The sequence below is a fragment of the Pseudoliparis swirei genome, chromosome 24 (genome assembly GCF_029220125.1).
Source record: "Pseudoliparis swirei isolate HS2019 ecotype Mariana Trench chromosome 24, NWPU_hadal_v1, whole genome shotgun sequence".
Classification (NCBI taxonomy): Eukaryota; Metazoa; Chordata; class Actinopteri; order Perciformes; family Liparidae; genus Pseudoliparis; species Pseudoliparis swirei.
This window is the reverse complement of record NC_079411.1, coordinates 7392234-7409024: the sequence shown is the minus strand read 5'-3', so window position 1 is coordinate 7409024 and position 16791 is coordinate 7392234.

Sequence of the window (16791 nt, the reverse complement as noted above, 5' to 3'; positions counted from 1 at the left end):
AGACAGATCTTTGTTTTGATCACTACTTTTCATTACTAGTCATTCAGTGTTTACAGTAAATAACTGTATGGAGACAATTAAACTGTAGACAAACTGATTATCCTGAGATCAGACACAACAAGGTCAGCGGTGCTGTGAAAGTGAAATGCTGAAGCTGAAATTCATCCCTGTCCGTCCTGGAACATTTTGTTATAGGATTTAAGCCACAGGCCTAATTTAGCACCACTGCTGCCTATTTCCCCCAATTTCCGTTAATTACTTAAATGCGATGCCAGTGTTACATATTCAGCCAGAAGATATCCATTTAAAATCTATAATTCATGTGTTAAACATTTTATTTGGCATGTTTCAAAAATAAATAACCCAAAAGTGTTTTTAAATATCTCCCTGACCCCTGAGACTGTGTGTTCATGTGTGTGTGTGTGTGTGTGTGTGTGTTTATGGTCTGTCCAGCAGCCATTTCTCGGCGCAGAACAGAGAGACGGAGCGTTACTTTCGGGGCAAGCGTCTGAGCTGGTGTGTGTGTTGGGCCTCTGGTTTACACATTTACAAAGGTGACAAACAATGACTAAGCCCCATCTGCCAGGAGCTTTTACCGTGAGTGTTATAACAACCAGTAATAAGTGTAAATAATAAATGGCCCATAGCTTACCATGAGGGGTTCTCGGCAGCGTTGCTAAACTATTTAAGGTGCCTTGTTGATGGGAGTTATTTTTTGCTGTGGGGTTGTTGAAATTCTCTGGCTTCCCAGTAGAGTTTTGGCCTGACAATAAACAACAGTTTAATACTTCATCTAATCCCTGCCAGGAGGTGAGTCCAACAACAAGCTCTTGCAGATGTTCACATCCAATAATCTATCCATAATTGATGAAACAGGGAGGTCAGATGTAATGGCTGCTGCCATTTCAGCAACAAATAAATGGTTATTGACAAAACAAGCCAGTGTGGCACTGAGTGGGCCGTGAGAGGAGAGGCGTCCAGTAGAGGCAGGAGGCAGGCGGCTGCTCTGTGGCCCACCGCTCCTCAGATGGGCCCAGAGAGCAAGATGATCCCCTGGTGGAAGGTGGTGGACACACCCCCGAGGAGCCGTCAGGAGAGCGTAAACAGCAGGAGAGTGAGAGCGAAAAGAGGGGTGGGAGGGGTGGGTGGGGAGCGGCATGACGGAGTGAGTTCAACTGCATGGAGTGTGCCGAGTGCAGTGGGCCAGCTGTCCGCTCTTCTTTCATCTCTGGGCTTTATGTCAGATACAATCTACCTGGCTGTCAAACCTCGGCAAGCATCTCACAGCCCTCTCTCCCTCTCTCACCTTCTATATCTAACCCCCCCTCTTTCTCTCTCTCTCTCCATCTCTCTGGTGGCTGTACCTCTGTGTCCTCTGATTCCTTCAGCTAAAGCTCTGAATGGTCTGCAGCATGCTTTACTCTTAAGGTGCATTTTCCACATAGAATTGGGCATTTGGCAAAAACGAGACAATAATGCAGCTAAAATCTATTTTATGATATATATGCTTCTACATAGTATCATATGTCTTATTACCAGAGATGGTATGTAAATCAGCTCAGAGCGAACTCTGCTACCGCTGACAAGCTGTGTTCCTATCAGATTATTAAAAAAATAAATGAATGAATGTGCTATTTTATAATAATATGTTGTATCTGTGTAATTTAAATATGGAATAGCTTTTGTGTATCAGTGTATTTTTGTAGCACTTGAATGCTGAAATAACATCCAAGTGATCCTCCTGAAATGATAATTATCAGATTTTATTGCGCGCAAACCTATATAAATTGTATTGATATGAATAAGATATCCTTACTGATCAATAGTCCCATTTATAACAACATTTTAAAAAATCAATTCAATTAAAAAAAGTATGTATATTTATGTATATAAAGTGCAAAGTATGAAAATATTAGTGCAAAGTATAAATATTAAAATCCAAAGCATACTAGATCATCTAAGAATCTCACAAGCTTCAGTGTTTGCATGAGAAAGTAGTAAAGAGGTATTTAAAGATGGAACTGTGTGTTCTCTCTGGCACTAAACTGGAGTTAACTCACTAAACAAAAGTTGCACTTCTTTTAAGCCTCATTTGGCTCAGGGTTGCACAACTGCACACGACGAGGAAAATGCTTCCAAGAATTACAGAGGAAGCGGAGGACAACATGCTTTTTAGTGCCGGGGAAAAAAGAGGCAATTTCTGACTCCAGCAGAGAGAGAGAGAGAGAGGGGCAGTGACTCTCACTCTCCCACCGCTTAATTACTGCGTGCGATCATGAATATTTCAGGCATATGCTTTCCCACTTTGTCACTGGAGTTCAGAACTAAGAGAAACAAGTTCATATGCATATTAATAGGGGGTTTGCGGGTGGAGGGGGACAGGAGGACTAAGGGTTGCCAGTGTGCTGGTGACAGCAGGAGGAAATGGCACTCATTCCCCAGCAGCTGCTCTTTTTAGATCCCCCTCAGAGGGAACTGCCCGAGGAGGGCCTCCGCCACAAAGGGGATAAAGGAGATGAGGGCTCTTGATGGAAAACAGGCAAACAACCACTGGGACCCCCAACTCACCCCCCCACCCCCCTTCAAACACTAATGCTCGTGCGTCCTCGCACACACACAGAAACCCTTGGCCCACACTGAGCCAACCCCCAGGACTTGTCAGGACCTCTTTAGCATGTTCTGCGGTGGCTGCTAAACTGCGCATTAGCACCCGGCTAACGGGACCGCTCGAATGACGGACTGAGACGGGAAAGAGAGATTCTCTTTTTCTTCTTCCCGAGCTATGTATAATGACAAATGGGATGAAAGTCCTGGGGGACGGGTGAATGAGCCCGGGCCCCGGAAGCATCTGAGGCCCCTATCGGTTGAAGAGGGTCGCTGTATTAAAATGACAATATAAATGTAAATCCTAAGTAATAATTCTTAAAAATGTCTGGCGCGACCCCTCCCCTGGATCACGTGCGTCACTGCACTAACATGGTCTAGGGGCAGCATTAAACGCTGTCTAATTGAATTTATGGACCTTTAAACACCACTTAGCAGCCAGTAGAGCATAATGATATGCTTTATTTAACATATCTAAACAAAGACCATTACGGCCTTGTGCAGGTTTAATGGTGCGCAAAGTGTTCTCCTCCCTCTTGATATAGAGCCCCCATTTGCACATCAAATCCTCTGCAAATAAAAGCCCCCTTGAAAAGTTGATTTTTTAATTATTTTTTCGCTGTATGTAGGACAACTCTTGATGGATTTGAACCCTGTCAAGTCTGCGTGAAGACATCAAGAACATTTCAATGGCAAGTTCAAAGGGAGTGCTAATTAGTTTGACCTTTCCTGTCATAATTAGCATGCCCAGTCAACCTCACACAAGCTACTAGCAAGAACAAAAGAGGCAACGCTCAAGCTGTGTCTCTGGATGGAAAATAATCTCGTCACTGATGTTTTCAAACAATACAAGACACCGTGTTTTGTTCCACATGCCCCTCATTTGCACAATTCTGAAAACGGAAAACGGATCTAAAAAAAATAAAATACACACAGAGAAGTACTCAACTCGGGCAAGTGTGTTAATAAAGTGTAATGCGGGAGCACACAGACGAGGCAATTAGAACACTGGCAGCTATATCACTTCCTCTAACATGTCAGAGGTACTAAATGTGATTTATAGTGGGAGTTCCTGCTGGGCACTCTTAAAGGGGAAATAATTGAGAGGCATTCAAGATGAGTATAATGGGGATCGCTTTATATTACTAGCAAAACAAATGTTTGTAAAATAAAGGAACCACAGCCAAAGACAAGACAAAGCCTTCGAAAAACCCGGATAACACAACCTTCACTGGGACATGTGGCCTGTGCACAAATGTGTGTTAAGTAATCTTACAACTGCAAAGCCCCTTTCTTAGGGTACTCAAAGTATTATTAACCATTTATCTGCAGCCAGGGTGAGCCAATGATCGCCCATGGACAGGATTAGAGTACAAGTCGAATGTTTATATCTGCAAACCCCGAAGAACGACTGCCACCGCTACAATAAACCCTTGTGATCTGTTTCAGATCTTGTTCCACTTTCCCATCAGTCGTCATCACAGACGCTATAATTCCCTTTCTGAGTGGCGAGATTTTTCTGTCTTCTTTTCCTTTCGAAAGAAGGCACAAAGAGAACAGGACAGAGAGGGGTGGCTTTTGTTTTGGTACCCCTGTGTCTTCCCCCACTCTTTCTCTTCCCTTCCCTCTGTGGGGCTCTGGTGTGATTATTACACTTTCAGTGGAGGATTTAACCACGGGCCAGTTGGGCCATCGCCTCGGGGAGGTCCCGATTTCAATGCGTGTGTGCTACTTTTCCCCCCAGTTTATTGCCTTGCCTTTTATTCTGCCAGACAGTCCCACTGACATCAGGGGGCTTTTAGAATAACTTGCTCGAGGCGATCAGATCCCTGAACTTTAAATCAGCCATCGTATACTGGTATAGGTTCCAGATCTGAAAATGAGTTAGTGCTAATAGATAAAGATAACTCATGTGATGTTGAGGATGAAACAATGTTTCTACCGTTTTAATATTTGGGCCGTGTGTCGAGCAAGGAGGTGTTTATGTGATCACCTTTAACAACCTTTAGTCACGATGATAAAACAAATTGTGTCATTATTAAACGTGATTGTGACTCTTTTCCCTTTCCATTATGTACCTTATAGACCAACATGACATCACATGTATCAGGACTCCTGCAGTTCATCTCGTGCTCATAATTGACTTGCAACCTCTATCAGCAATTAATGTAGTATCTGAGCAGAATTTACTATAAATAGGGTTGTGCATTATACTGAAACATTTTACCTGAATATTTTAAACGTAAGCCTCTTACCTTTTTTAAGACATTAAATAAAGTGTTATCTATATTGTATACAAAAAGAAAATTGAATTTTATGACTGAAGATTTTTGTCATGCTGTTCAAATAATAGGCAGATATGATTACTGTGTTTTATAAAATGTCTCCATGTTCTGTTTTTGTCTGTTAAGAGAAAAACCCATCGTGGCTTAAATCTAAAGGAAGGACATCAGCTTAAATCAATCTGTGACAGATTGTAAATCTGATATTTCGTCTTTATGAGAATTTAGGCATAATTAGCTTTTGGCAAAGTCAACAGGGACCCTCTTTTGTACTGATGGTCTTGGCCTCTCTCTCCTCTGGTCAGTGTGGATCAATGTGACAAGTCAAGTACAGGTCAGGCTTATGCAGAAAACTCAGAGACAGACTATGATGAAATGAAAGGAGATCAATATCCTTTTGTGCTGTGTGAATAAACAGCACTCGTAACCAGCATTGTCAAGCTGATGAGAGATACATAATAGTAATAATAATAATAATAATAGTAATACACCTTAGAGTGCTGCTTGATTGAACCTCTGGCTGTGAAATTAAAGTAGTCATGTCTTAAAAATTAATTAAATGTCATAATTATATGGTGCACAGTTTTTGCAATGTAAAAAATATTTACAGTACGTTCAAAGCATTGTAAAAAGTTGCAACCTATTGTCACAAGTTCAATGTGCTAATGAGCTGTATGTTTCATTTCATAAAAGGAAGCGAATCATAAAAAAAAGCATAACAGATATATGTTTCGTCTTCTGCTTAATCCTCTTAAGAATCTTGCACCCTTCAGATTTTTCGCGTGGCCCCTTTGAGGGTCCTGAGACCAACGTTGGGAACTACTGTAGTCCCGCATGTCGCAGATGAGTAACACACCGGTCTTCCATGGGGATGACAGTACGTTTGGAGGGAGGTTAAGGCCACATCCTCATCCATCTTTATCCAAAAGCAGAGCTCAGAGTTTTAGAGTTAAAGCTTTAATCACATCTGTTTTTCTGATTAGAAAATGATGCATTCTTTATCAGAAAAGGTACACCCATAATCAATCAAGTTCGAAAAAGAAGTTAAAAAAAACACCATTGCGGAAATGCAAACCAAGACATGATTAATTCACGCCGCTGAGTAAACACTTAATAATTTCTTAATGTAGGAGTGTCAAAGGACCTGATTTGTTGGAGGCTAATATGGACATAATTAAGACACTGTAATTTCTGTCCTTTGGGTGCGTGTGCTTGCATGCGTACACGTGCTTCAGAGTTTGACTGACAGCTCGAAGAGCCCTTGTAGAGGGTAAATGTTGCAGAAGGCCTGAGTCTCCGGAGTGAGCACTGTGGATCTGTGATCTGTGCGGGAGCTCAGCAGGACACGACTACTGCCGCACATATCAGCCGAAGACATAAACTCACATTTGCTGGGCTCTTCTGCTGCTAGAAGAGGTTTAGCATGTTTAAAATTGACGGCTCACCCCTCCTACAGAGGTGTATCACGAGCCAGGGCTCCAATAAGAAGTAACGGTGGCCTTGCTGTAAGCCCGGCCCCCTACGAGAGATGCAGGTCAACAAAACAGCTGGAACCTGGAGATTGTTAAAAATAGACTTGGTTGCTTGGTGTATATTTGTAGATCCTCTCTTATATGAAATAAAAGGCATTGCCAATTTCGCACAGAGCTTGTGACGGGGTGAGGCTCAGGCGCAGAGAGACAGGCTGGACGCAATATGAATAACAAAAAAGGCACTCTTTAATGAGGCAAAACAGTTTACAAAAAACAAGGTCCAAAAGGGGCAGGCAGAGAATCCAGGTTCAGGGCCGGCAGGGTCAACAAGCAGAACCAGGAACACAGACAGGACGACAGGAAAGGACACGGAACTAGAGACGACAATCCAACAGGAGACAACAGAAAGACTGACACAATATATAGGGGGGGAAACACAGGTGTACGACATCAGACAGTAACGAGATATGAGTGGCTGAGGGCAGGTGCAGGGAATTAAACAATTAAGACAGAGGAAAGACAGAGGAGACACAGAGGAGACATTGGAGACACGGAACACAGGAGAAACAGAACAGGGTGTTACAGAAGAGGATTCTTCACAGGAGAAGTCACAGCTTTTAAACATCTAATTGCAGTTGGAACCAAGCAGCTAAAGCTATGAGTGAAAAGAAATCGATAGTTATAGCTTCAAAGCATGAAACGCGCTTTAAACTGAAAAGAGCTAACATTGAATCATTGTTAAAACTATGTTAAGTTAAATTCATTAATATTTAAGCCTCGGCTTTGTTGAGACGGTTTTAAGTCAGATCGTATCACCCTTTAAGATCTGGGTTTAAGATTTGATATGCAGTTTATGCAAGCAAAAAGGGCCACCGCCACACCGAGCTCTCGCCTCCCTCTTTATTGAAAGCTTTCTTAAAATCGACTGATAAAAGCCAAGGGCATCTTTAAGAATTGACACACTCTTTAAAACATACATTTCATGGAAAAGACTTTAAGAGGGCCAGTTGCAAATTTAATACAACTGGGGGGACGCAGCAGCGAAACACCATCAATGTGCAGCTGCTCACAAAGTAACTGCCTGCATGGGTCTGAGAGAATACTACGCTCACATCACATCTAAAAGCCCAACACACTGGCAGACAGAGGCGAGGCAGACATGGCTGATGAAGAGTGAGGGGGAAAGGCAGGCGCAATTGAGCTGGAGAGATATACCCCTATTTCACCTTTTTGCATCACTTGCTTTTGTTCCATATGTCCATTCAGACACGAGCCTTGTATGGCATGAAAGCAAGGGTTTGATGAGTTCATCTGAGTAAATAAGCCAAAAGAGAAAGAAAAAAAGAAGTTTCATGACATATCTGATTCCTGCAACACCCTCTACAACCCAAAGAGACAAAGCAACCAAAGAACTCTCAGTATTCAAAGCCCAACGTATGAGAAACTTAAGTGTAATTCTGTTCACTTCTATTTTGATGCACTTTTTTTACCCCATGAATATTTTATGAAATGGGTCCAAACCAAAGCTAAATAACACTTCTGCATAACTGATGCTCACCGTGAGCCAATCAACATTAGGGGCATGATTGAGTGCATTCAAATGAATTAAAACTGCACATTGATTACTTGATGGAATAAATGGGTCCTTCCCACCGCATTCCCCCGTCATTCTTCAGCTCCGCGTACACGCAATAGATCCCGGGGAAAGCAGCCAGACAGAAGGGAGAGGAAGGGACGGAAAAGTCCTTGGCAAATGCCCGTTTTGACTTCCCATATATTCTAAAATAATGTGTTGATTTGATCTCTCTGGGAAGTTAATTAGCTTTATAGATTGCTCCAGGTATTCTTTCGGGTAATTTAGAGTGTCATGATCTCGGGGAAAAAAACAAAAAACTGTGACCTCACTCTGCTCCTGACACACTGTTGCGTTATTGGGAGTAGCGCTTTATTTTTTTTATGTATCAGCGGTGTGCATTTTTGCCACTAGTAACACAGTGAAAAGGAATACTAATTGGGAAATCTAATCAAATGAGGCTAGCAGACATGAAGAACATTGAATTTACAGAAGTTGTTGTGATCCTGTGAGGCTGACATGCACACTTTCACCCTCACAGGAACCACTTCTCTTGCTTTTAAATCATCATTATTAGCTGCAATTGGCCAGTAAGGAATCACAAATATTTTTTTCAGCAGTGTCCTCTCCATTTTAATATGCATGCTGTCAATCAGGGCTACATAGGCATGAAGTATCAGGACAAACAGTGCCACTGATATTGCATTACAATTAATGGACGATTGCAAAAGCCCCAAGTCTTTCAGCAGCAGCTCTGCTCTCACAAGCCGAGGTAGTCGCTTCGGGAGGAGCCTCAGGCATCTCCCAGCTGTCAAAGTTGGGAGGACATACAATGAGGCCACTCATTTTCTGCTGAACAAGTTGTTCGGCTCAGCAGGTACAGGACCTGCAGGGTGGTTTGCATAGTGGAATTGTGAAGGTTGAGAGAAGAAGAACCTCTCATTAAATCCTTCAGATATCATTAGTTCTTCTATCAACACGTTACACCAGCCAGCTCTTTTCTATCTCCTCTGCAGCTTTTCCTCTGTGGAGCAGCTGTCTTAAGAATAGCGAAAGCCAACATAAACATGAATAAATAAATGTCCCATCTAATCACTCGCTTTAACAGATTCATTCACACTCGCACCTTTCAGACATATTTTATTTAAACAAAGGACATCAATCCGTGAATCATAAATAAAGGGGCCGCTTCATGCCAATTGTTTTAAAATGTTAAGCTATAACTAAAACCTCACAATGAAGCTGATCCGCAGAGAGCAAGGTCAAAAGTAAAAATCACTTTTGTAATCCGATGTACAACCGTTCCCTTACACGGTGGCTTAATTAACTTGAATATATTAATTTTTGAGTACATAGCTTATTGAATTATACATCCTCAAGTTGCCTTCGACAATACATTGAGTAGTATATTGAGCAATGATGGTGAATAAGGAGTAGTAGTTATGACCTGTTGGCATATCTGGAGCCCCTGAGCATGAATTATTTTCTGTTTCACTGAAGGACATTCTGTTGGGTTCAGGTGAATCATGGACCTCTCCTGAATCGGCCTATTTGTCTGAGTAAGCTGTAATTGCTTTCTCAGGACATGGGGAAATATTTCAATATTGTAAGTAGCATTGTTAAATCAGAGGACACCAAGGCAGCAGGAACCAAACTGACGACAAAAAGACAAAGTTGTGAACAATATTCTCCACATGACAATACATGTCTGATCAATGTGTGTGTTCCTCACTAGTTGGGATCAGCGATGGCCAACATCACATTATAAAATGTGACTGCAGTTAATGTTATCATGATGGTGTGAATAAATCATAGCAACCCAAAAAAGGACTTTCAGCCAGAAGACCATTGTTCTCATCCTGTGCACATCTACAAGTTATAACAGTGTTGTCGTTTTTTTGATTCAACCTAAATTTCGTGTGGAAACAAAGTAGGCTATTTACCTCTAAGGTGCTATTCAAACTCACCCGAGAGAAGAGAAGATACTCGGTGACTTGGCTGGCATGATACACTTTTCATGAATTATGACCCTTGGCATGTCTATCCAAATAAAGGAGCATGGTACACATGCTCCTTTATTTAGAAGGTGGCCTCTCAATAAATGGTGTATTGTTGAGTTGTGTTCCCCACTCTGCTGCCACATGCAGCAGCCAAATAATCACCTCCAGGAACCTCTTTTTAGCCTGCAACAAAGCCTTCATGCCCATCTACCACATCACGGTAAGTTAATGTGTCAGATAGCATGCCCACTGAGCCACCAGATGTACCGAATCAAGTAGCTAAGCTAACCAGCATGCTGCCTGAGCCACCATAAAGCTATACACCTGCCCAATCATAGCAATAAACACACACTTCTTATTCTGCTCATGCTGGCTCTGCAGAGAGGAACTACAAAAGTATTGAAGCATATCAGTAACGTCAAACCTGCTGGTCGGACTCTGTGCACAAAAGCACATGGGAAAAATAAATGTTAAAGTTCTAAATATTAGTTCATTTAAAGAGCTAATTAAACTCTCCTGTCTGTCTGCTAGCTGTAAACTCGCTAGCTGCCTCACTACTGGCTAGCTAGCTTTCGTCAAATTGCTGGCTGTGGATTAGATTAATCATCATTTTTTAAATAATGGTTAAACTCTCAATGCAGACCTGTGTCTACTCCTTCTGCCCCTGAGACTGTTGGCGTGTGCTTTTTGAGATCAGTCAGATTTGAGTATGCCGACTGGCTGGTCTCACACAGCCAACCGCTCCTCGGAGCTAAATGTTGGCTTAAATGTCCAAATAGGCGTGAGTTGGATGAACTGATCACATATTGGTTATCCAAAGGGTTACTCTCCAGTCTAAACATTTGAATTTTAGAACATCTTAAAAACTTTCCCTAGGCAGTGAATGAGGTTAACTTTTTTTACAAACAAAACACAAGATATAAATATTTTCCATTTCCATTTAGTAACCGACATTTAATCAACAATCCCTCCTGTTTGAGTGCTCGCTGAAAACCAGATTGACAAAGGCGACGACACTGTAAAACTTTCCCATTGTCCTGTCAGTCATGCCTCACATTCACATCTCTTATTCTTATTTTTTGATCCACAAAAAAAAATGGCAACGATTCTTTTATATTCAAATGAGAACATTAACATGAGACATCCGGCATCAGAAAGTCCCTCTCTGTTAGCATCTCATTTGAATATATCATATCTTCAAGACACAGCTCAGTTCGAGTCATCTGGGCTTTTGTCCCCAGCACGGGACACCACAGGCAAGTCAGAGAGACGTCACACATCCAGCCTCGTAATTTGTCATGAAAGAACCCTTTCCTGGGATGAAGGTAACGAGCTGTCAAGGTTATAATGGCTAGCATAAACATAGCTCATTAATTAGGAATTAGGTGAGGCAGGGTAAGGCCACACAGCTGAGAGAATCCATAATTAGCTAATATGTTACATATACTCCTCAGAAAATATTGGAAGGAAGGCAAAACAAGTATGTTGAATGTTTGAATCTCAACAAGGAATGACTGATAAGGAGTCCCTCAGTGGCACCTGTAACAGCCTCAAAGAGAACATGCATTATAAAGACAAAAGGCAAGCCATTCTCTATTAGAGATGAAGAGCAAAAGGCACTCAGACAATAACATGTCAGCATCTCTTAACATGCACAGCAACTCCCTCAGACATCTCAAAAACGCCAAACAAAATGAAAATGGCATGCTCCGGCTCAGAAACTTGGCACTGAGTGAAAACTTTCACCATGCTGTTCTCAGAGGACCAAGTTGTCTCTTTTTAGACTTTGATAGTAAATAACAGCTAAACCATCTATACTGTTCAATGGGAGGAGAAATAGCTTTTATTGTGTCAGGTTTGTAATATCATTCTGATATTGTAATTAGTGAATGAAAATGAAAATAGAGATCACGCATTGCTGTTGCTGACTGGCAACCTTAAGCGTGTGGCATTTCAGGTTTGCTGAACTCTGGTGTAATTATCTCTAATTCTCATAAATATTTGGAAAGCTGAAGACACACAGCATATCAATGCCTCTGCCCCAGGCTGCATTTCTAAGATTTGCTTTATTTGATTGATGATGAGCAAAGTTAGAAATCCCTCCAAAGCATACATACTTTACTTTATGAGACACAATATATATCAATAAGCCTGTTTGAAAATGCAGGTTCAATTATCTAGTTGACTAAATACTTAATTTCTGAGTTTTCAGAGATTTGTATTGGACTAATTCAGTAAACAATGCACAGTTAAGATAATTCAATATGAATTTACAATATAATTCAATGTCGATGAAGTATTTTAGAAATTAGAGATTGAATGCTAGGTTGGTATGTTGTGCAAATTATAAAGCTCTGAGATAAATGTGTGATATTGAACTTTATAAATGGTCCTCTACTAGTATTAGAAAATTGCAATTTGGCATGTGAAGGTCAGATACGTAATTGGGAGAAACGTAAGCGAAAGACACATGGACCATGAACGATGGCACTTTTAGCAAGCATAGATAGCGATGACTCTCAGGGCGCTTGTGCCATGATAGGTTGGAGACCTCTCAAGAAGAACAACAGCGGCGGGGACATCAGATCAAAAAACTCCTCGAAGTGTCGTTCTTGGCTATTTCATCACGGTTGAGGAGCGGCCACTGGAGACTCATGCAAGCTAGGTTTGAGCGGTAAGAGCATGAGGTTTTTTTTGCACACAAATCCCTGTATTTAACGAAAAAGCAAGGATCGTCTGTCCGTCTGGCTGTCCGTCCTTCGCATATCTCGAGAACCGTTCATCAGGGTCTAGTTCACACATGCCGGATGTATTGCAGGGAACCCGACGATGAGCAGTGTCGAAATTGGTGCAATTAGGACGCGCTACACCTTCAATATAAATACATTTCGAACAAACAAGCGATAGTACTCTGTGCAGCAGCGGGTGGCAGAGCTTCAGGGCGTCAGGGTTCGGCCAATTCAGTCGAGGACATCGCTGACTGCCGTTCCCCTTTGCTGCTAGAGTCTGGACAGACTTTTGATAAAACCAAACTCTTCTTCTTTGATCCCGGAGTCAACAAGCGATGAGCTTCACGCAGCATTTCCTGGAGCCAAGCAAACCGGCTTGCTTCGAACAGGCATGTGTTCTGAACATCCCCAAACGGGCGCTGTGATAATCAGCATACATTTCCAACAGAAATCTACATAATTATCTGTGCAGCACAAAAAATAGATATGAAATGTTAAGTTCCTGTTTGGACTGAACGTAAACTGAGAAGCGTCATTGTTTATCTGCGACAGTTTCTGAGCTGACACTGCTGGTTCAAATTCACACAATCACACAAGTGCATGTGAGCAGCAGAAGGAGGAGGAAGGCCTCGCAGCCTCGAAGGAGAATGGAAGGGAAAGCACATTTGGAAAGAAATGTTGGCCACTCAGCATAATATTTGGAGCCATAGGAATGCCACAATGCAAAATGTACAAATCAATTCACATTTAGTTTATTTGGAAAATAAACGGAAAAACTTTATTGACCCATCTAATAAATACTGGAACATAATTAGTAAATATTAAGATTAATATTAGGTCTCTAAAATGTTGTTAACTCTTTCTAAATGTATCATGTCCGATTTAGCGAAAATAGGAAGGTCTGGATTTAATAATGTTTTGTTGTTTGTGTCAGTCACTACCATAAACTTCTCTGAGGACGTGTTACACTTTATTCATCGCTTCTCTTTGTGTTACAGGAATTCAAACCTTCTGGTTCAGTCCAGAGAATGGTACGGTCCACTCTGACAGTGGAGACACCAGCACCGGCCAGCTCTCAAATCTGTTTCTCTCCATGTCCTGAGAGCTGACTGTTATGTTACACTGGACCCAGACACAACCATTCAGCTTTCAATATTGTGTTTTTCACTGACAATACTAGTTAACTCTCGACAGAAATTATTATCTTATGAATCAAAAAATATCACATACAAAACACACATGTACTTAATCAAAATTATTTTGACGCTTTTTAAAATGACCGTATAACATCAGTTGCGTAAAGTTGCATTTTTGTTGTATTCAGAACGGAAGAAAGAACAAAACCAAGTGTGTGTTTCTGAGGGCAACATGGTCAGTGGTACTTATATTGTATCCCTGCATCATAAAGGATTGTTTTACCCAGGCTTTGTAATAACAAAGAGACGATAATTCCCCACAACTTTCTGTTAAATACTGTACAATCTCAGTGTGATCAGTCTCTTTAAAACAAGTCAACACTGCATTTATTCTGATACAAAAACAAGCACAGCTTTTAATAACAAGTGATCACGTAAAGTATCAGAGAGGCTCAGCATATTTAGTGTAAGTTCCAGCAGCCCTGACTCTTAATTTCCCTTCGCAGTGCAGATGCCGTGGATGAAACCATTTCCCTCTCTCTGCCCTCAGGCATGGTGCTGCTGTGGTTCCTGCTGCTAAAGGCGAGCTGCCGCCACCCCCCTCGTTTACCTGTTCGGTGGTGCGACCCGAGCCTCGGTCAGGAAGTGCTGAAGCTGATCCAGCTTACCGGGCTGCTCCTCCAGGGGCTCCTGCCACCATATGGCTGACCCAGGCCCTGCAGCCTCCCCAGGGGGGACTCTCGCCTGGATCAGAGTGGCGAGTCGGAGTATACGGCTCTCCGCGTTACCCCTCCACCCCCAGCATGACCACACAGATGTTTTAGAATTCCTGAAACTGTGAACTACGGTAGGGTACTGGACACATGCAAAGAGGTTACATTGGATTAATCAACCGACAAACGCTGCTTTTATCTCCACTAATAACAGATTTAAGTCACAAATTAGTACGTCGGGTCTTTTTTTCTGCAGCCCTAGGAAGGGAAACGACAACAATTGCACAGTTTGTCAGACGCACAGAATGGTCAACCTGTGGCCACAATGGTCACAGCGCCACGTGGGAGATGCACTTTCAAGCCGTTTCCCTTTTCCAGGCAGTGCCCTGACATTTTAAATAAGCTTTCACCAGTGGTTTCAATGGTCCTGCGTCAATATTTGCATGCCTTTTGTTCCCAAAGGCAACAACAGAGGAGAGAGAAGAGCGAGAGGTGGAAGAAAGTCAACAGTTTCTACAGCAGCCAAAGCTGTCTCTAAATGTGTCTTACATCTCTGCCCCCTGCTAGGCCCCCCCATCCCTCTCATCCCTCGTTCCTCTCACCTCCTGGAGGGCAGCGTGATTGAGGGGCGCTACCCCCTCCTTTTATCCTGCAAGCGAAGGCCTGCCCGTCTCCATAGTCTAAAACATCAACTGTAGAGGTGTGGTAAAGACGGGGAGGGTTGTGTGGTGTCACATATTCCCCTAAAGCACAATGAGCCATGCACAGGTTAGATGCAAGGATATGGAAAGTCATTATTTGCAGGCCTACAGGGATGTAGTTGTTACATGAGCTAGATGGTATATCAACAACAGGCCAAAAAGACAACCGATTAGAATCCTCTGTAGTATCGCGGTTTGCTATCAAAGACCTACAAAGGCCTTGTTGTGGCTACCTTGTTATCTAATTTGTGCATGTTTATTTATGCGCCGTGTGTATTGGTTGCCCGTGGGACTATGAAGATGTCATTTACATGTTTGAGGACACCAGGGCTGCTTATAGGGCAGTCTGTGTTTGAACACGTGAACAAATAGTGTTGCAAAAGCATGATCCAGTAACGTAAGGGAGAAGGACTTCTTCAGGAGTAGATTATTGCAAAGATTATATATGGACATGGATATTAACATTTTAGACGGTGTCATTTTAGATAATCGTGTCTTTTTTTAATTTTGCAGTTATTTGATTCAGTAGGTTGGTCAATTTAGAAAACATTGTGACAAACAGCATGGTCAGGTATCAAAGACGACGAGTGAATTTAATAGGTGCAATGCACCTGTGCTGTTTCTAGATGCACACAGTACACACAGCTAAATCCTTCAAATGAATACGTGATATAATACACTCAATATATAACAATCGGGGACAAGAGGAGCAAAGAAATAGAACTGCAACTAGAAGCCACCTAAGCCTCACAACAAGGCAGAGCCACTCCACAGTCTGTATATCAGACACCATGAATACAATTACAGCCCAAATGTATCAGTGGAGAGACAAAAGCAGACTCAAGACAGTTAAAAGCTATCACAGAACAAAGGAGACAGCACATAGAGGAACATCAGGTTTCGGTTATTGCTGGGTTATTGCTGGCTTTGGAGGCAAGAAGCAATTATCAGCGAGAACATCAGTAAAAGCATGGAGCTGTTGACATAAAAATGTCCACTTCAGTATTGCTCTTCAGCTCATTCCAGTTACTGGGAACAGTAAATTGTAATGAGGAGAGCCTGATGGAGGCGTTAGCTCTGGGGACTGTTAACTGACGGCCAAATCGGGTATTATAACTGACGGATGAGATTTGTAACATGCTTAGGTTTGTAATCTAATCTCTGCTGTCATCGCATGACACTTTCAGGAGTTGTTTTATCGTCAATGTATAGGAAAATCACTTAGGATACTCATAATATAGTTTAACATTTACACTCAGAAGGGGCTTTTTTTTTATGAGTGTGTGAACTTGGCTAATGTCTGCAAAGTTGTAAAGTCAGTTATGCCGGATATCACGATCACCTTTTGTTTCACCTTTTTGCTCAAAGTTGCTTACAAAACACTGCGTTGACTTCACCAGCTCAAAAAGGTCCGCCACCTATTGTTTACGTATCTTGTAAATATAGCCAACATATACGTATGTCGATGTAATATTTCTCTCATTACTATATGCTTTCAATCTATCCAGAAGATTCATACTATGTGTGTACATTTGAGGAAACATATCCATAAATCATAATTGCAGTCTTTAAATAGTCCTA